The following is a 20,598-nucleotide window of genomic DNA, read 5'->3' on the forward strand; positions in this document are numbered from 1 at the left end:
CCCCCCTCGGAGGAAAACTTTCTCTTTTCTACCAAAATTGGACTCGTATTACCCAGGGCAAATGGGTTTTAGACGTGATTTTAAGAGGCTACATATTCCACTTTCATACTCTGCCAAGGTCTTCGGGTTGGCCGGATCTGCCAAAACATCAATGGTCAGAGGCCTTAAATCAAGTGGACGCTTTATTGGCCATGAGAGCCATAGAACCTGTTCCACTTCCAGAGATGGGAAAAGGTTTTTACTCAAGACTATTTCTGGTCCCAAGGAAACAAAACTCATGGAGACCTATTCTGGACCTCTCAGTATTAAATACCTTTCTGGAGATTCCAAAATTCAAGATGCTTACTCTGCAACAACTTCTTCCCATGCTCTCCCAGGATGCTTGGATGGTGACATTGGACTTGAAGGAAGCCTATTTACACATTCCCATCAGACAGGAACGCAGAAAATACCTCAGATTCAAGGCAGGTTTGAGACACTTTCAATTCTCTGTACTGCCCTTTGGCTTATCTACTGCGCCCAAAGTCTTTACCAAGTGTCTGGCTCCAGTAGTAGCTTATTGCAGATTCCAAGGGAATCAAATTTACCACTATCTGGATGACTGCCTTATTCAGGTGGACAGCAAGGATCTTTTACTTCAACATCTGCAGTTTGTTCAGCGTCTTCTCCTACTTCTGGGATTTTCAGTGAACACAAAAAAGTCACATTTGATCCCCTCTCAACAAATGATCTTTTTGGGAGCTCTTCTAAACACAAGCTTACAAAGGGCCTTCCTTACTCCAGAAAAGCAAGTACAGCTGGCATCAATTTTCAAGACCTTGGCTACTTTGACTCAGCTCATTGCAAGGAAATTCCTGCAGGCTCTGGGCTACATGGCTTCTTGCATCCTGTTGATCCCAAATGCAAGGCTTCATATGAGAAAACTTCAATGGTACCTAAAGAGTGTATGGTCTCAGCATTACCACAGCCTGGAAACAATGATACCTCTGATTCCCTGCCTCCAAAAAGAGTTCCTCTGGTGGTCCAGGGTTTGTGCTTTAAACGAAGGGAATCCCTTTCGTCTACCTCATCCTGCTCAGATCATAACCACAGATGCCTCGGATTATGCTTGGGGAGCTCATTACCTAAACAATTGCCAGCAGGGCTATTGGACAAAGAAGCATCTTCCCTGGCACATCAACTTGAAGGAAATGTTGGCAGTCCAAAATGCTCTTCTAGCCTTCCAGAATCTTTTGCAACCAGGCCATCTTCTGATTTGCACAGACAATACCACAGTCATGTGGTATATAAACAAGCAAGGGGGCTCTCACTCATACCCCCTTTGCAGACTAGCCATGAGTTTATGGGACACAGCTCTAAATTTGAATCTGCATCTTCAGGCTCAATTCATTCCAGGAAAACAGAATCTCTTAGCAGGCAGCCTAAGCAGAAATCTTTTGGATCCTCACGAATGGATGCTGGACCCCAACGTATTCAGCAGGATTACGGCAGTTTGGGGTTGCCCTCGGATAGATCTGTTTGCATCTCATCTCAATCATCAGCTGCCTCTCTTTTGCACCAGGTCCTTCCACAAAACAGCTTGAATAGTGGATGCCCTGTCTTTCAGCTGGAGGAATCTTTCGGGATATGCCTTCCCTCCTCTTCCTCTTCCTCTTCTGCCTCGGGTGTTACTGAAAATAAAACAGGACAAACCCAAGATTATCATTTTGATAGCTCCAAATTGGCCTCGGCAGTTTTGGTATCCAACTTTAAGACACCTGTTCTTGGAACCTCCATGGATTCTGCCTCTGTTTCCTTCTCTTCTGTCCCAGCATCAGGGTCAGATGCTACACTCTCAAATCAAGACTCTTTGCCTGGCAGCTTGGCTCTACAAGGGCCTTTGATTCCTTCTGCTTTTCCCAAACAAGTTTTGGATGTTCTCTTAGAAGCTACCGGCCCTAGCACTAGAAAATCTTATCCTTCTAAATGGAAAAGATTTTGTATTTGGATGCTGGATCGAGGTGCTGATCCTCTTTTCCTGACATTTCTTCCATTTTACTTTACCTCTCAGACCTTTTGCTTAAAGGCCTCTCCTTTTCTTCCATTAAAATCCATGCTTCTGCTATCTCGGCTCATTACAACACTGATCCCCCCATCTTCTCTCACCAGCTGGTGAGACAATTCTTGAGAGGGGCTAAGAATTTAAGACCTCCCAGAACTCCTCCTGTTCCTGCTTGGGATCTTAATTATGTTTTGGAAAAACTTACTTTACCTCCCTTTGAGCCTGCTGCTGCTTCAGATATCAAGTTCTTATCCTGGAAAACAGCTATTTTATTAGCTTTGACTTCTGCCAGAAGGGTGTCAGAGTTGCAAGCTCTCATGGCTGTGGAACCATACCTTATTTTCCACCAAGACAGAGTTGCCTTGAGGACCAATCCTACATTTATGCCTAAGGTGATTTCTAAAGTGGCTTTAAATCAGACTATTCACCTTCCTACTTTCTTTCCAAATCCTCAAAACAAAGGGGAAAGGATTTTACATTCATTGGACGTACACAGACAACTACGGTTTTACCTGGACAGAACTAAAGATTTCAGAAAATCTGATCAGTTGCTTATCTCTTATGCCTCCAGTTCTCTAGGCAAGGCTATTTCTAAACAAACTGTTTCCAAATGGATTGCTCATGGGATAAGGTTTTGTTACTCTCACTTTGGGAAGCAGATTCCAGGTACTGTTAGAAGTCATTCTACTAGAGCAGCTGCCACTTCAGCAGCTTTTCTCAGAGGAGTTCCTACCAAGGACATTTTGGAAGCTGCCACTTAGAGTTCAGTGCATACTTTTTCTAAGCACTATAATCTCCCTTTGTATTCTAAGTCTAGGGCAGGTTTTGCCTCTGCTGTCTTGCAGGGTCTTCTGGCTGCCCCTTCTTCTGCATAACCTCCTCCCTCATCACAGCTTTGGGATTCCACCCTACAGTTATGACTGCAACAGTGAAACACGAAGAACATAGTACAGTTGTGTACACCTACCATAAATGTAGATGTTCGAGTGTCTTCACTGTTGCAGTCGGTGTTTCCCTCCCACCTATCCCCTCTTATTTTTTGCTTGTTCTATCTTCCTCTTCTTTTGTGGTGTATTTGTGTTTCCTTTTTGGACACCTTTTGGTTACTTTGGGGGACTTCTGACATCTGGGGCAAGAAAGGCTGGAGAAGATGGCGTCGGCTGTCAGCTTTATACCTCTGCGTTCTGACGTCAGGGTACTTGCTGGAACAGCCGACGCCGGACCCAGATTTTGGAATTCTGGCCGACCTCGGGCTGCCTGCCGGCAGGAACACCCTACAGTTATGACTGCAACAGTGAAGACACTCAAACATCTACATTTATGGTAGGTATACACAACTGTACTGTCTTTCTGATGTGGTTCTTAGGAGTCGCAATGGGTGTGATTTATAACTGTAGTTACTTAATTTACTAAAAGCTGTCATAGGCTCTGTCCTAAGACTTTCTGCATCAAGAGCAACACTTGAAAATTCAAAATATGATGATGGATTTCTCTCAGTAATAAGCAGGGTTCCTTAGTCATGTTAGGGTTTTCATTGTGTAATTTCTTCTCTACCTCTACTCATCTAATGAATCAACTAAATAACTGTTCATAGTTTGCTTTTATGTTGATGTAGGTTATTATTAGTTGTCTAATAGAAACTTAACTCTGCCTAAAAACTTAGCCGGGATTGGTCAAAGGTTTGTATAATGCACAGAGTTGTTAGCTGTTCTTTCAGTGTTTGGTTATTAGTTACTAGCGCCAGTACAATATAAGGCTGCCTTTCTCAGTTTCCCTCCTTCACATATTTACCCTTTGTAAACACTTCATCTTGGCATTTGTATAAACCTTGCATGAATTCAATTGGTACTGTAGCAAGGTTGGAGTGAAGAGGACATCTGCACCAAATGCTGAGTGTATTTTTTTTTATGTTTGACAACTTATGAACTGTCAGGTAAATGACCACATATTAGATGGGCTTGTCAGTTATCTTTCATTCTGTCATGTTTTTTTTTTTGTGGAAGTAGTTAAACTGCTTGAAAGCAGAATAATTTCTCAACTCTCTGTAAGTAATTGATTAATGATAGCTTATTATCAGTTTATAAGCTGTTATTAAGTGGCCATTGTTGTGATAACTTACAGACAGAGAGGGGAACCAGATGGCTGTGTTGTGCAAAGTACCAGCTTCCATTGTGGCTCCCTACCCTTTGTTTAACGTAGGCTTCTTTGTATGTATACTGTATGTATGTATATATGTGTGTTATTCATTCTGCCAAATCTGCACTTGTTTAACAGAGTTAATGGCTGAGAAATGACTGTACTTCATTGATTATTGCAGATTACAAAAGAAAGATGGGCAAGTGCGTGTGGGAATGCATATTTTGGTTTAAGAATCTAATGCTGAAACTTTCAGATCTGCCAAATGTTTCAGCATTAGGGGGTGGGAGTGTGTGTGAGTGAGTGAGAGTGAGTCTCTGGAGGGTAGAGTTACAGTAAGAGCTAGGTAAGAGGATAGATTTAGTGGTGTGTGTGTGTGTGTGTGTGTGTGTGTGTGTGTGTGTGTGTGTGTGTGTGTGTGTGTGTGTATGTGTGTGTGTGTGTGTGTGTGTGTGTGTGTATGTGTCTTGCATAGTCACAGTGTTAAGGAAAGGGTTTTTCTTAAGTAAGGTTTAGGGGCTGGGTTTGGGAATAGGGTTAGGTTAGCACACATTAGTAAGGTGGTGTGGGGGGCAAAGACCCACACCCCAAATCTTTCATAATGCATGCCAACCCAGCACTGAGGAGTTGACATGCATGATGTGAAGGTAGAACATGTTTACGTGTTATGTCTGTGCTGCACTTCTGTGAAACAGTCATTTATACACACTGGCTGAATTTGGCCTCATTGACATATTGATCCTGCATACCTGAGAAAGAACTTGTAGTCTGTCTGAAAATAAGTTCTAGCAGCTTGTTTGAATTAAATTTCAGTTTAATCAAAGTTTTCATTTTAAATTTTACAGTTGAACATTCCTGCAGTTTCCTGCCACTGTACAGTTTAATTGCTAGTTTAGTACCTTTGTGTTTATATCCTCTGCTGAGATCTCCATTGTAGTTTTTTTGCAATGTTTCAAGGATATGGTTCATATTTTCCAGCACAGTAACCCGAGTACAAGTCATAGCATTTTTTCTTCCTTTAAGATGGCTTGTTTTCATTAAGCACAGGAAAGAATTAGTAGTGGGAAACTGCCCACTATCAGTGACAAGGGTGAACAAATTAGCTTGCGTTTTCAAGTCACTTGGGACTTATTCTTTCAAACATCCAGGTTGCACAGGCAGCACCACGGAGGTACGTGCAGACAGCTTACAGTATAAAGTGTTGCAAAAGTGCATACTCTTTGCCACAGAGAGACTTAAAAACTAGTAAAACAGGTACAGAAGTGATGCTGCAGTGTCTTCTACCAAAACAGACGCTGCTGTAAACAAAGGAAGTAACTGCAGACTTAACAGCCTTTGTAGGCAGCATATTCTTCCAAGGATAAACAGCCAGCTGTAGTCTGAGGTCGACTGTCAACCATCAGGTATTTTTGCCCCATTGTCTTCCTTTGCCAAGTCTCTGTCCCACTTTACAGAGAGTGCTGTAATAATCCTAATGTACCAGCTAGGACTGCATGTAGTAGGAAATTTCTCAGAGTTTGTCTCAGCTTGAAAAAATATGATACACTTCTGGTTTCCAGTCATGGCCTTGAAACTTTTACATTCTGCACTTCAGAAGGCAAATGTTCTACTTAAGAAACTGCAAATGTTCTACTTAAGAAACTGCAGTCACTTTCTGTCTTGTGGAAAGAGAAGAGCTCTCCCCTGGACCTCATTGACTTTATTTAGATGTCAGTGGAGAGAGAAATCCATTGAAATTCCCTGACTGGGAATTGAATCCAGGCCATGGCTACTAGCCTGATAGGGGTATACAGGTGCACTTGTTGGTGACTCCTTGGCTCCAGAAAGAACAGGATTTGTTGATGGGATTAACGTGGAATGTAACCTTGCACATTCTCTAGGTTAAGCCAGCTCTTTAAGTCTGACCAGAAGACTGACAACTGCCTGTGAGTATATCTGTTTCATTTATAAATACACTTTAAGAATGATGTTATTATTTGAATGTCTACAGTTATAGTGACTCCCCTCACACAGCTGTAAGTGGTATCCAAGTTGTCCTTTATTTCTTTCATCTCCATGTTTTATTTTGGGGGAAGGATATAAGGAAATGAGAATCTTTGTCTGTTGCTGGCTAAGGCTTTCTCTAAAGAAGGCACACAAGATAAGGGACCACAGCCACTTTCATGGGGCTGTACTTGTGTCTCTTTGGAGGTTTTTGATACTGTTGTTGTTTTTTAAAGAAAATCTGTTTGGGATTCTCAACTGTTAATGTAGACAGCCTTTGAAGCTGGAAACAACAGATACAAATATTCACCAAATCTGCAAGAAGGCGTTCTATAGTGGGTGATTCCTCTCGCCTTCTGCCTCTGCTGATGTATTGTTTGTGTCATTGAAAATTTCCCCTTCCATGTAAGGAGTCACTATCAAGTTGTGTTGAGGAAAGGGCTGGCTGCACCATTCAGGCCTGTTAAGAGGTGTTAGATTGTGCTGGGGTGAGGTGTGCAACCCCCTGAACAGTGGAGCAAGAGAATGAAATAATCTTGCAATGTGAGTGAGTTCTCAGAAGATGGAGTTCCAGCAAATAAGGTTTTTCTTGCAGATATCTGATGTGCTGGTTACTTTCTTATTTGTAAAATATACATGACAGTCTACATGTTTTAGCGCCAGTGTGTTCAACTCCAGTCTGTTGCTTTAAGGCTAGTTTCAACTTTATATGGCAACACTGGCTGCATAAACATTGTAGTGCAGATGAATTTTGGGCTTGTGTATAAGTACGTCTAGTTCTCACTTAGGTTCTTTAAAAGTAATACTTAGGTTCATAAGCAAGTAATAAGCTAACTGCCCTTATGGGCCATTTAAAGCCTAGACAATCTCCCTTCCAATGAAACAATCAGACCCTGTACCTTATGTCCGTGAGGTAAATACCTTAGTCATTATGCTGGTCAGTGGAGAGAAAAATCCATTGAAATTCCCTGACTGGGAATTTAACCCAGGCCACGGCAGTGAGAGCACCAAATCCTAACCACTAGACCACCAGGGATCCCCAAAATGAACATGGAAAGATTCAAGCACAGCACCCTTGTCACAGGCAGCAACTCATAAAGTCAGAGCTTTACTCTTCAGTATACACATCTTGACTTGCTAATTTCAGCTTTTTTTGTAGTAAATGCTTCAGAGAAAGGGGCTACTTTTATCTCCCATTTACTTTAAATCAAGGATTATACTATCACTGGTGTATTTTATGAGATCTTGTCTCACAGCTGTTACAAAGTCATGCACCTTTACACTTGACCTCCACGGCTGGTTCATGTCATCTGATTTAAGTGCCTACTATCACTGATGGCTCTGTCCTTGGTGGTGTCCCAGCAGCTGATTGCCTGCTGGTTACTTGTGTTACCAGTATAATAAAACAGTTGTTTTGGCTTTGGCCTGGGACATGGCTAAACAGGGTACTGAGGAGTAGTGTGCCTGCCTGTTTAACACAAATGTTATTGCTTCTTTTCTGGCATAACAGCATTAATTAGAAGCCCCCAGCTGTTTCTGCCTACTATTAGTTTTTCCTCTACTTTCCAATTAAATCCTTTCAGAATGTTGTACTTTTTTCTTTAATGGCATTATATATTAATGTCAATATGATCCTTGATGCATGTAAAGCCTGTTATCTGCATGGCAGTTTCAGGGTGCTGTCATTGCAGGAAATTCTGCATCAGAAATTTCTGAGTGAATTTGTTACTGTTTGGTATCTACGTTGGAGCCAGAGGTGATGCACACACTGCCTGGGAACCCTATGTGCAGTGTATGTACTAATACAGGCAATTTAGTGCAGAGAACTGAGATTGGTGGGCTGTTAAAGAGTTTAATTTTGTAGTTGTGTATATGATTCATTCAGTCTCCTTTTAACTAGTGTGCCCTTCAGTGACTCATTGAAACATACAGTACTTGCTGAGGTGTAAGCATCTGGTTGTGTGCGCATTGCTTCTAGGTTATGGTCACTTTTGATGTGCATCCCGACCTTGTGCACAAATGGAAAAAGGGGGGATGTGGATTGATGGAAAGAGGCACATGTGTTTTATGGGTTTAGCCAAGTAAAAAAAACAATAATAAAATACAAGTAGTTTGTGTCCAGGTTTAAAAAGCAACATATGGGATGAGCCCGTTAATCTTCACTTACCTACTAGTGGTAGTGGGTATACCAGTTGACAAATGAATAATTAGTTCCCAGATTATCAGTAACTCCTTGCAGATATTTTGACAGCTTTACAGTGACCTGAGATACCTGAGAAGGGTTTAGTGCAGTGCAACAGGACTAGGTCATTAATGTAAAGTACATGATAAAAGAACGTGCAAAATGAGTACAGCTGGTACTTCACTCACGAATAACATATTGTCTCAAAGCATGTTTTTATGAAGGGTGCACTAAAAGGTTGTGAGTGGTCTCGAGCAGTACTTGAGGTAGATAGCACAGTGATATATAGGTGTAAGTTAGCATTTAATGCAAAAAAGTGCAAGGTTATTAGCTTTAGAAAATGCAGTCAAGGATTATGAACCTATGAAGGAGAGCATACAATACTGACAGTATTAAATATATGGCAGGGAATTAGATTTTATGGGATGTTGTCCAAAACTGTTTCATGCTGTGTAATATAAAAGGGCAGTTTTAAAACCAGTAAGATGTGGAGTGCATAGCTTTCACAGCAAGTATCAGAATTTGAGATCGTATTACCTTTAGACAGGACACTGGAAAGACCACATCTCTATTATGTAGTGTTCCAAAGGCCATAGAGATGGACAGTTTGACTGCTAGAAATGTTGTTGTTATTAAGATGATAAAGGGTATATATGGAGGCTGAGGATATGTAGAATATTTTAAAAGTTATTTATTTGGTGAATGTATAGAAAGTAGGACATGATTCAGATCCATACAGTAATTTAGAGGCTAGTGGGGTGGATTTGAAAAGTATGAACCAAAAGAAAGAAAATTATCTAGTGGCATATCAAAGTGGGATGTTTCACATTGTATCTGTCAGAATACAACTTTACAGAAAAAATGGTCGACCTTGGAAAGCATTGCATAAAGCTCTGGTACATTGTAAATAATATGGAATTCGGAGCAAGGAAAGGATGCGATCTACACAGAGGCTAGTTGCACCACACAGACTAACTTGATAGACCATAAGCACACTTACTAACTGGCATTAATTACAACAGAATAAAAGACATTAACATTGTAATGTTGACACCAGAAAAAGTCTTTTTATATCCTGCTTCCAGTGTCATTGGCTCTACCTCTGATTGATCATCCAGTTTGTTACCCTGTGGGAGAAGAGACAGTAATGGGACACAGGCATCCAGGCAGCCATTATTTTTTTTATACCTGATTTGTGGCCCTCATCCATCCCATGTTGGCTGTTACATATACTAATCGACATGGAGCACTGTGGATTTATGGATTCCTGTTCATGCTCTATAAAGGCTGCAGTGTGAGTACAGCTTGGCATTTCCAGCTGCATGTCTCTGGCTTATATGCTGTGTACCTCTGCCCATAGTGGTTGTCAGTGTCGCAGTAGGCTGGACCATCTCTCTTCCCCAGGATAGGCAAGGCAACATTGACTGCTTACTGCCTGTGTCATTCATCATCTCTTGCAGCTCTTGGGACAGTAGTTAGTCCCACATTGCTTGAGCCACAGTAAAGGCTTCATCCTTGTGTAACACAGAACAACAGGTAAAAGTCAACATTTACTAGTAAGGTGTAAATATTGTGCCAGGTAGCAATCCCTTTTGCACTCTTCTCATATTCCTGCCTTTCTGAATGTGCTAGCTGAGATAGCTTAGCATTTTGAGTAAGTGGGAAAAGTTATCCAACCCCAGAGTTCTACAGTCTTAAAAAAAGTGAAGCCACAGTGTACAACTAACATGGATGTGCCTGAACTACTTTGCTTTCTGAGTCTCATATATGTCATTGATGAAAGTAATGTGTCAGTGGAAAAAGCATGGTTTTCTTGGCATTTTTTATGTTAAGATGTAGTTATTCTTTTGCTAGGAGAGGCTGTTGTAAATGCAACCATAGAGTCATCCTTTGTTTTCATGTTTGCATCATTTCTCAAATGTTTTATAGGTTCATAAGTTCATATGTGTGTACTAGGCTAACGGCCCTGGAGCTTATATAAGCCTAGCCCAAGAAGATTCCCTGGCATCATGCTGTCCAAAGTTAGTTCCCAGTGCCCCGTCAAGCAAAGGCCACTGAAGTGATCCCCGGGATGAACTTCCTATTGCCCATCCACTCATCAAGATTTCTCTTAAAGAGGGCCAGTGAAGTGCTCTGCTTGAGGTGAATGGGAAGTTTGTTCCAGAGTATGGGACGTCTCTGGGTTAGGAACCTGTCCCTCCAGCGTGTTCTGTTTATTGTGATAATGAGGTTTAGGTCCATGGAACTTGTGGCATGGAGGGATTGGGATTTCTTTAGGTGTGGCATATCTAGCAGCTCGGGGTCAGACATGGCTTTGTAGATCAAGCAGAGATCGCCTCTAAGTAGGCGATAAGAGAGAGTATAGCAAGGAGTTTTTTGAGTCTGTCTGTATAGGGCATGTGTCTAAGGCCTAAGATCCTCTTAGTGAGGTATTTTTGTGACCTTTCCAGTTGTTGTAGGTGTCTAGTGGGGAACTCCAGCTTTACTCTGTAACATATCGCCTACTCCGAAGTGATCTCTGCCTAACATATAAAGCTATGTCAAACCCAGAGTTGTTGAACATAATACACCTAAAGAAATCCCAATCCCTCCAAGCTACATGCTGTAGGGACCTAAACCTTGTCACCACAATAAACAGGACACGCTGGACAGATAGATGTCCTTCAAGAATGCAACTGCAGTCATAACATATGGGTTGTCCTGCCTCAGGCAGCCCTCGGTCGGCCAGATTCCAAAGTCTGGGTCCGGCGTCGGCTGGTGTCGCCTCCTCTCCGACGTCAGAGCGGCTGGAGTATAAAGGCATCGGCCGACGCCATCTTCTTCAGTCTTTCTTGCCGCGCGGTGCCCGAAGCAGAAGCAGTTCGCAAGTGCCGGTCGGTCAGCTCCTGTGTTTTCAGTACAAAGTCATCTAAAAGCTAAGTACCCCATTGGGGAACATTTCTTGCCTCAGCCGATGTCAGAACAAATTGAGAAAGTTAATAATTGTTTGTCTTGTGGTAAACAAATACCTCATATGGACTTCCATTCTTACTGCCTTCCTTGCCTGGGCCCAGACCACGACGTCTCGGCCTGTGCTGCCTGTGCTCGCTTTAATAAGCGCACTCACAGGCGCCGGGCAGAATTTGCCGAAGACTTTTTCGGTGAATCTTTCGCATATATTATGCCGTCGGATCTACCGACAACTCAATCTACCAAGAAACGAAAGGACCGGGACCGACATCCTCGGCCCGCGTCCACCACCGATGCAACTCCTAAACCCTCCGCTAGTGCTTCGGTCCCTTCTGAAACGGTAATTCAACCACTCCAGGCCGACGACACAGCGCTACCACGTCCTTCGGTCTCGGAGACCTCTCCGGTGCCGGTTGTGGATTTTCCTCCGGAAACCGAAGTTCTGGATCTACCCAACACCATTCCTGTAGACAAGGTTACTCCTGCACGTGGGGCTGCAAGGCCTCCGGTATCCATGTCCATCAAGGCCTTTGCACGTGCTAAGGCCGCCAGCCAGGCCAAGGCCCATCCTAAACCTGCTGCTCAGGCCCCTTCTTCTGATAAACGGATCATGTTTCTTGCTGCAGATCTTATTTCTCTTATCAGGGGGGTCTCAGCCTCACCCAGACAGAGGTTCTCAGCCACCTGCAGAGAAAAGGCCCAGAACTGAGCGGGCTGACCAACCACTCTTCAGATGAAGCCTCTGGGGATTCTGACCATTCAGATACCCAAGAAGAATCCTTCCAGGCCTATGAGGACTCTGATGCTGAGGAATCAATTCCCTCTGCCTCCCCTCCAGAGGATTTCTCGTTTGGTGAAGTCCTGCACTCTATGAGGGAACATTTTAAATGGCAGGGTCAGGAATTCTCTGATTCCAGGAAAAGGCTACGTACCTTCCTCAAGCTTCCCCAGCACAGACCTTTAGCTATTCCTCCAGTTATGGATGTTTTGGATGATGTTTTCTCTGACTCCAGTGCTAACCCTGATTCTCTCCCCCCTGCTCCTGTCAAGCCAGACAGATATTATAGGGTCCCTGACACTCACAAGCACCTCTTTAAGGCCCACTCTGTGGATCTCGAAACTATTTCACAGGGCCCCAAGGGAGTGGCTACTTCCACTGCCAAAAATCCACTGCCAGCGGATAGGGAAGCTAGGTCCCTGGAGAGATGGGGTAAGAAAGTTTATACCTCTACCCCCCTAGCCATGAGGTCACTTAACTGCCTTTTTCATATGTTTCAGCACCATGATTTTTTACTGGATGATTTACAGAAAAAGCTAGCCTCTCCTGAGCCTATTGATAAGAAAGCATTGCAGGATCATATACATAACACTCAGCAGGTTAACAATCACTTTCTTCAGTGTGGTTATGATGCATTGGAGGCTTCATGTAGGGCAGCTATGACTGGGGCTGTGATACGTAGACATGCTTGGTTAAAAGATCAGCCATTGCCAGACCATGTTAAAGTAAAGTTACTTGATGCACCTCTGGAAAAACAGAAGCTTTTTGGTGCTAATGCACTAGATGTGTTGAAATCCATTGAGGAAAAAGCTAAGTCAGTACAGACAGTCAAGGATTTCCTCCAGGTTCAGCCACCCAGGTTCAGCAGAAACTGGCCTTCAATGAATTGGTCCTTCCCCCGACTCTGACAAGTTTCAAAGGGGAAAAAACAGGTGTGCCCGAGGTAGAGGGCAATACCGAGGATCCTACAGGGGCCGCCAATGGCAACCTCCAAATCAAAGAAGTGGCGCAGGCAGCCCAGCAGCACCACAAGGACAATCACAATGACTTGACTTTCATACCGCCTACAAAGGCTCAAAGAGAAGCACCTTTGGGCGGAAAATTATCCTTATTCTCAAAAAACTGGCATATCTTAACCAAGGACAACTGGATTCTGGATTTAATAGACAAGGGTTACAGATTCCACTTCCATACTTTACCAATAAGTCGAGGCATGCCAAACCTGCCACATCATCAAAGGGCAGAGGCACTCACACAAGTTTCAAAGCTGTTAAGTATAAAAGCAATAGAAAGGGTTCCTCCTCAGGAACAAGGCCAGGGATTCTATTCAAGACTGTTCCTTGTTCCAAGAAAAGAAAACAAATGGAGGCCTATACTGGACTTGTCTACTCTAAATACTTTTCTTATTGTGCCAAAGTTCAAAATGCTAGATGTTCATCAAACACACAGCTGTAACAATCACAGTGTAATAGATTTGAACATTTGTGGTGACTGTGATTTATAAAATCTGCATGATATGGCTTGATTCTGCTATTTCTAAGTCGTGCTTTTTTTCTTTCCATGGCATCTTTGAATTAACCAAACCGATTCTCCATCTTAGCACTGTTCTATATTGCTACTTGTTTAACCTGAATGTAGAGTGGCCCCCTGTTTGAACATTCATTTTAAACCATCAAACCATTATATTAGCAGCAAAAACCTATGCTGATCTTGCAGTAAGAGCCACTGTTGAATGCTTGATAACAATACTGTAATGCACTTGTGTTCTTTCTTGCAGCATTGACTTCATAATAATGAATACATCATTGTTAAGACCCCTGCTTGTTGCTTACTTATAAATGTCACAGTATGCAGGCTTCCTATGATGCATATATAGAGAAACATTGACAGTGTATTCGGATGATATGTATCCTCAAACACAAATGCAACAGTCATATTGTGATAGTATTTTTTGCAGCTGTCAGTTTTGTAAATATTTCCCTATAGTACTGGACTCCATGTGTTCATCCCACTAGCAGTGTGCATGCTGTGTTTACTTAACTAAACATCTATCCAAATGTTCTACCACTAAACTGTAAAAATAGCATCTACTTACTGACTGTGATGTGCCCTGTGTTTGAGAAGAAAGCTTATGAATCTTAAACAGCAGAAACACGCAAAAGACCCACCAGAAAATTGAGTACTAAAGTTTGATATACCTATGTTTAAATTAAGTTAGCATTCTGGATTAGAAGAATAACATAAACATAGTTTTGATGTTTATATCATAGTGTACACCCTGCTAGAGCCCCCTCCCTTTTAATTATTAGTCACTCTCTTGGTTACATATTAACTTTCATGCAGCTTCTTATTTTGCTTTTAAAATGTGCCCATCTAAAATAACAGCAATTTAATAACAAAATTCTGTGATTAAAAAATCATTTCACCAGGAAAATAAATCCAATCTATAATTACTGTCAAAGCAGCTAGGCAACATCTTTCCACAAGTATAATCAAGTGCCTCAGTTTTTCAGTGAGGCTGCTGCTGACTTACTCTAGCAGCAGACTCACTGATTGGTTTTGTAGAAACTTAACAGTTAGGATGTGGAGCCCCGCTTTGCTCAGCCCTTGTGTTAGCTCCCCATACTCTACACCCTAATTCCCACCCACCCCCACTATAATTAAACTTATACTTAGCATACCACACCCTCCATCTCGTTAACACCCAATCACCACAGCCAAAAATCAACCCTTCAGTCACAAGAACTTTTTCTCAGTACTCATTATCCCACAGACCCTAATATCCTTTCAAAGACTGCCACTTTCTCCTACTTTCCAGTTAGTAAAAATCCTTCCCAGCACTTCCATTTTCTCATATTTTCCAATCAGCCAAATCTTCTGCAAGCTTTTCTACTAGTAAAAAAACAAACATATTCTCTACACTAATATCAGCTTCAACCATAAAGTTCCCCAAAGTAGTAAAATGTATTTCTATCACATAGTCACATCATTACTTACACTCATGACAAAGTACCACACCTACACTATAATATAACTACTCACCAACAAACCCATATGACATAAAATTATCCCATCATCTCTCCTGAAATGTACTGACTGTCCATACTAAACCTGTGTGTTTAAGAATGCAAAAAACAATTTCAAAATGAGTCATTTCCTAAGAATAAAAACTTAACCCAAATATTACCATCCACTTTTAATAAGTATCACAAATCTCAGACTTAGTGGTGACATGCACCCTAAACCAGAGTATCTCTACAACATACAAGCTAGACCTAAAACTGCTTTAAGTACTTCACCACTACTTTCCCTTCCTCAAGGGGATCAAACCTACTAATGATATACATTGAATTTCAGAGCCTCTGCAACACAATTCAGGGCTTCCATGCATGCGTGGACATACTAGTTGAAGCCTTAGGTAAGAGACAATTAAATATTACCACCAGGTTTTAATATTTACAGAAATGTCAGAAAACAAAAATGCGGAGGTAGACTAGTTTATGTATAAATACTCCCTTAACATAACCTTACACCCCAACCCCAAATTCCAAAATCCAGAAATCCTAATTACTCATCTAAAACTGAATAAAAATTTACATTGTAAGCTTATATACCCTGCAATAATATATCCTTCATGTAAATTCTACAATGGTAACATAAGATTGTCCAAGAGAAAATTATTTTTGGAAGATGTAAACATAGACTGGAAGCAAACAAAATTAAATTTGTGCAGATTCAAAGAACTAGTAGATGTCACCACAAGGGTGAAACAGTAAGACAGAAAATCCACATTAGATTGAATTTATTTTTGTAGGTTTGTTAGTAAGGGGACCTTACCAGACATTATTAGTGTATACCTATTAACTTATGTTGTAACTTATGCTATCAGACAAACAATATCCCAAGACAAATAACTGATAAGCAAATCTCTGTCCTAACAAATTTGCCAGTATTAAACTTGTCAAACCTAAATACATTTTTAGCAGACATATTTCTGCTCTGTATAGAAGAAGGGTTCTCATGGCAGCTATGGACATGGAGGATGTTTACTAGTGTATTGAATAAGTCCCTCTCAGATAAAGTACTTGTGGTGTCAGACGGCTTGTTAACATTTTCCTTTTACAAGATATCAACTCGTCATTTTAGTTTACAGCTCTGCCATTTGGACTATCCATTTCCTAGTATTTCCCACATATTTAGCTCCAGTGCTAGCATGCCTCAGGACCAAATCATAACCATCTTTCCATATCTGGACTATTGTCTGCTAGTAGCCAGATATCAAGTGTCACTGCTGCAGAATATCAGCCCAATGGTCTCTCTGATGTGGTTCTTAGGAGTCGCAATGGATGTGATTTATAACTGTAGTTACTTAATTTACTAAAAGCTGTCATAGGCTCTGTCCTAAGACTTTCTGCATCAAGAGCAACACTTGAAAATTCAAAATATGATGATGGATTTCTCTCAGTAATAAGCAGGGTTCCTTAGTCATGTTAGGTTTTTATGTAAGTTATTATTAGTTGTCTAATAGAAACTTAACTCTGCCTAAAAACTTAGCCGGGACTGGTCAAAGGTTTGTATAATGCACAGAGTTGTTAGCTGTTCTTTCAGTGTTTGGTTATTAGTTACTAGCGCCAGTACAATATAAGGCTGCCTTTCTCAGTTTCCCTCCTTCACATATTTACCCTTTGTAAACACTTCATCTTGGCATTTGTATAAACCTTGCATGAATTCAATTGGTACTGTAGCAAGGTTGGAGTGAAGAGGACATCTGCACCAAATGCTGAGTGTATTTTTTTTTATGTTTGACAACTTATGAACTGTCAGGTAAATGACCACATATTAGATGGGCTTGTCAGTTATCTTTCATTCTGTCATGTTTTTTTTTTTGTGGAAGTAGTTAAACTGCTTGAAAGCAGAATAATTTCTCAACTCTCTGTAAGTAATTGATTAATGATAGCTTATTATCAGTTTATAAGCTGTTATTAAGTGGCCATTGTTGTGATAACTTACAGACAGAGAGGGGAACCAGATGGCTGTGTTGTGCAAAGTACCAGCTTCCATTGTGGCTCCCTACCCTTTGTTTAACGTAGGCTTCTTTGTATGTATACTGTATGTATGTATATATGTGTGTTATTCATTCTGCCAAATCTGCACTTGTTTAACAGAGTTAATGGCTGAGAAATGACTGTACTTCATTGATTATTGCAGATTACAAAAGAAAGATGGGCAAGTGCGTGTGGGAATGCATATTTTGGTTTAAGAATCTAATGCTGAAACTTTCAGATCTGCCAAATGTTTCAGCATTAGGGGGTGGGAGTGTGTGAGTGAGTGAGTGAGTCTCTGGAGGGTAGAGTTACAGTAAGAGCTAGGTAAGAGGATAGATTTAGTGGGGTGTGTGTGTGTGTGTGTGTGTGTGTGTGTGTGTGTGTGTGTGTGTGTGTGTGTGTGTGTGTGTGTGTGTGTGTATGTGTCTTGCATAGTTACAGTGTTAAGGAAAGGGTTTTTCTTAAGTAAGGTTTAGGGTTGGGTTTGGGAATAGGGTTAGGTTAGCACACATTAGTAAGGTGGTGTGGGGGGCAAAGACCCACACCCCAAATCTTTCATAATGCATGCCAACCCAGCACTGAGGAGTTGACATGCATGATGTGAAGGTAGAACATGTTTACGTGTTATGTCTGTGCTGCACTTCTGTGAAACAGTCATTTATACACACTGGCTGAATTTGGCCTCATTGACATATTGATCCTGCATACCTGAGAAAGAACTTGTAGTCTGTCTGAAAATGAGTGCTAGCAGCTTGTTTGAATTAAATTTCAGTTTAATCAAAGTTTTCGTTTTAAATTTTACAGTTGAACATTCCTGCAGTTTCCTGCCACTGTACAGTTTAATTGCTAGTTTAGTACCTTTGTGTTCATATCTTCTGCTGAGATCTCCACTGTAGTTTCTTGCAATGTTTCAAGGATACGGTTCATATTTTCCAGCACAGTAACCCGAGTACAAGTCATAGCATTTTTCTTCCTTTAAGATGGCTTGTTTTCATTAAGCACAGGAAAGAATTAGTAGTGGGAAACTGCCCACTATCAGTGACAAGGGTGAACAAATTAGCTTGCGTTTTCAAGTCACTTGGGACTTATTCTTTCAAACATCCAGGTTGCACAGGCAGCACCACGGAGGTACGTGCAGACAGCTTACAGTCTAAAGTGTTGCAAAAGTGCATACTCTTTGCCACAGAGAGACATAAAAACTAGTAAAACAGGTACAGAATTGATGCTGCAGTGTCTTCTACCAAAACAGATGCTGCTGTAAACAAAGGAAGTAACTGCAGACTTAACAGCCTTTGTAGGCAGCATATTCTTCCAAGGAAAAACAGCCAGCTGTAGTCTGAGGTCGACTGTCAACCATCAGGTATTTTTGCCCCATTGTCTTCCTTTGCCAAGTCTGTCCCACTTTACAGAGAGTGCTGTAATAATCCTAATGTACCAGCTAGGACTGCATGTAGTAGGAAATTTCTCAGAGTTTGTCTCAGCTTGAAAAAATATGATACACTTCTGGTTTCCAGTCATGGCCTTGAAACTTTTACATTCTGCACTTCAGAAGGCAAATGTTCTACTTAAGAAACTGCAAATGTTCTACTTAAGAAACTGCAGTCACTTTCTGTTTTGTGGAAAGAGAAGAGCTCTCCCCTGGACCTCATTGACTTTATTTAGATGTCAGTGGAGAGAAAAATCCATTGAAATTCCCTGACTGGGAATTGAATCCAGGCCATGGCTACTAGCCTGATAGGGGTATACAGGTGCACTTGTTGGTGACTCCTTGGCTCCCGAAAGAACAGGATTTGTTGATGAGATTAACGTGGAATGTAACCTTGCACATTCTCTAGGGAAAGCCAGCTCTTTAAGTCTGACCAGAAGACTGACAACTGCCTGTGAGTATATCTGTTTCATTTATAAATACACTTTAAGAATGATGTTATTATTTGAATGTCTACAGTTATAGTGACTCCCCTCACACAGCTGTAAGTGGTATCCAAGTTGTCCTTTATTTCTTTCATCTCCATGTTTTATTTTGGGGGAAGGATATAAGGAAATGAGAATCTTTGTCTGTTGCTGGCTAAGGCTTTATCTAAAGAAGGCACACAAGATAAGGGACCACAGCCACTTTCATGGGGCTGTACTTATGTCTCTTTGGAGGTTTTTGATACTGTTGTTGTTTTTTTAAGAAAATCTGTTTGGGATTCTCAACTGTTAATGTAGACAGCCTTGGAAACAACAGATACAAATATTCACCAAATCTGCAAGAAGGCGTTCTATAGTGGGTGATTCCTCTCGCCTTCTGCCTCTGATGATGTATTGTTTGTGTCATTGAAAATTTCTCCTTCCATGTAAGGAGTCACTATCAAGTTGTGTTGAGGAAAGGGCTGGCTGCACCATTCAGGCCTGTTAAGAGGTGTTAGATTGTGCTGGGGTGAGGTGTGCAACCCCCTGAACAGTGGAGCGAGAGAATGAAATAATCTTGCAATGTGAGTGAGTTCTCAGAAGATGGAGTTCCAGCAAATAAGGTTTTCTTGCAGATATCTGATGTGCTGGTTACTTTCTTATTTGTAAAATATACATGACAGTCTACATGTTTTAGCGCCAGTGTGTTCAACTCCAATCTGTTGCTTTAAGGCTAGTTTCAGCTTTATATGGCAACACTGGCTGCATAAACATTGTAGTGCAGATGAATTTTGGGCTTGTGTATAAGTACGTCTAGTTCTCACTTAGGTTCTTTAAAAGTAATACTTAGGTTCATAAGCAAGTAATAAGCTAACTGCCCTTATGGGCCATTTAAAGCCTAGACAATCTCCCTTCCAATGAAACAATCAGACCCTGTACCTTATGTCCGTGAGGTAAATACCTTAGTCATTATGCTGGTCAGTGGAGAGAAAAATCCATTGAAATTCCCTGACTGGGAATTTAACCCAGGCCATGGCAGTGAGAGCACCAAATCCTAACCACTAGACCACCAGGGATCCCCAAAATGAACATGGAAAGATTCAAGCACAGCACCCTTGTCACAGGCAGCAACTCATAAAGTCAGAGCTTTACTCTTCAGTATACACATCTTGACTTGCTAATTTCAGCTTTTTTTGTATTAAATGCTTCAGAGAAAGGGGCTACTTTTATCTCCCATTTACTTTAAATCAAGGATTATGCTATCACTGGTGTATTTTATGAGATCTTTTCTCACAGCTGTTACAAAGTCATGCACCTTTACACTTGACCTCTACGGCTGGTTCATGTCATCTGATTTAAGTGCCTACTATCACTGATGGCTCTGTCCTTGGTGGTGTCCCAGCAGCTGATTGCCTGCTGGTTACTTGTGTTACCAGTATAATAAAACAGTTGTTTTGGCTTTGGCCTGGGACATGACTAAACAGGGTACTGAGTAGTAGTGTGCCTGCCTGTTTAACACAAAGGTTATTGCTTCTTTTCTAGCATAACAGCATTAATTAGAAGCCCCCAGCTGTTTCTGCCTACTATTAGTTTT

At 41.3% G+C, this 20,598-nt stretch overlaps 1 protein-coding gene and 2 non-coding genes across 3 annotated transcripts in view; 1 reads left to right on the forward strand and 2 right to left on the reverse strand.

Moving 5' to 3' along the window:
- IGF2R (insulin like growth factor 2 receptor) overlaps positions 1-20,598 on the forward strand; it is a 2,372,344-nt gene that overhangs the window by 725,274 nt on the left and 1,626,472 nt on the right. The window lies entirely within an intron of this gene.
- Positions 7,125-7,196, reverse strand: TRNAE-CUC. The gene has a single exon. It is a non-coding gene; the product is annotated as a tRNA-Glu (tRNA).
- Positions 20,009-20,080, reverse strand: TRNAE-CUC. The gene has a single exon. It is a non-coding gene; the product is annotated as a tRNA-Glu (tRNA).

Source organism: Protopterus annectens, chromosome 1.part0, assembly GCF_019279795.1.
Source record: "Protopterus annectens isolate FY-2018-M chromosome 1.part0, PAN1.0, whole genome shotgun sequence".
Lineage (NCBI taxonomy): Eukaryota > Metazoa > Chordata > Ceratodontiformes > Protopteridae > Protopterus > Protopterus annectens.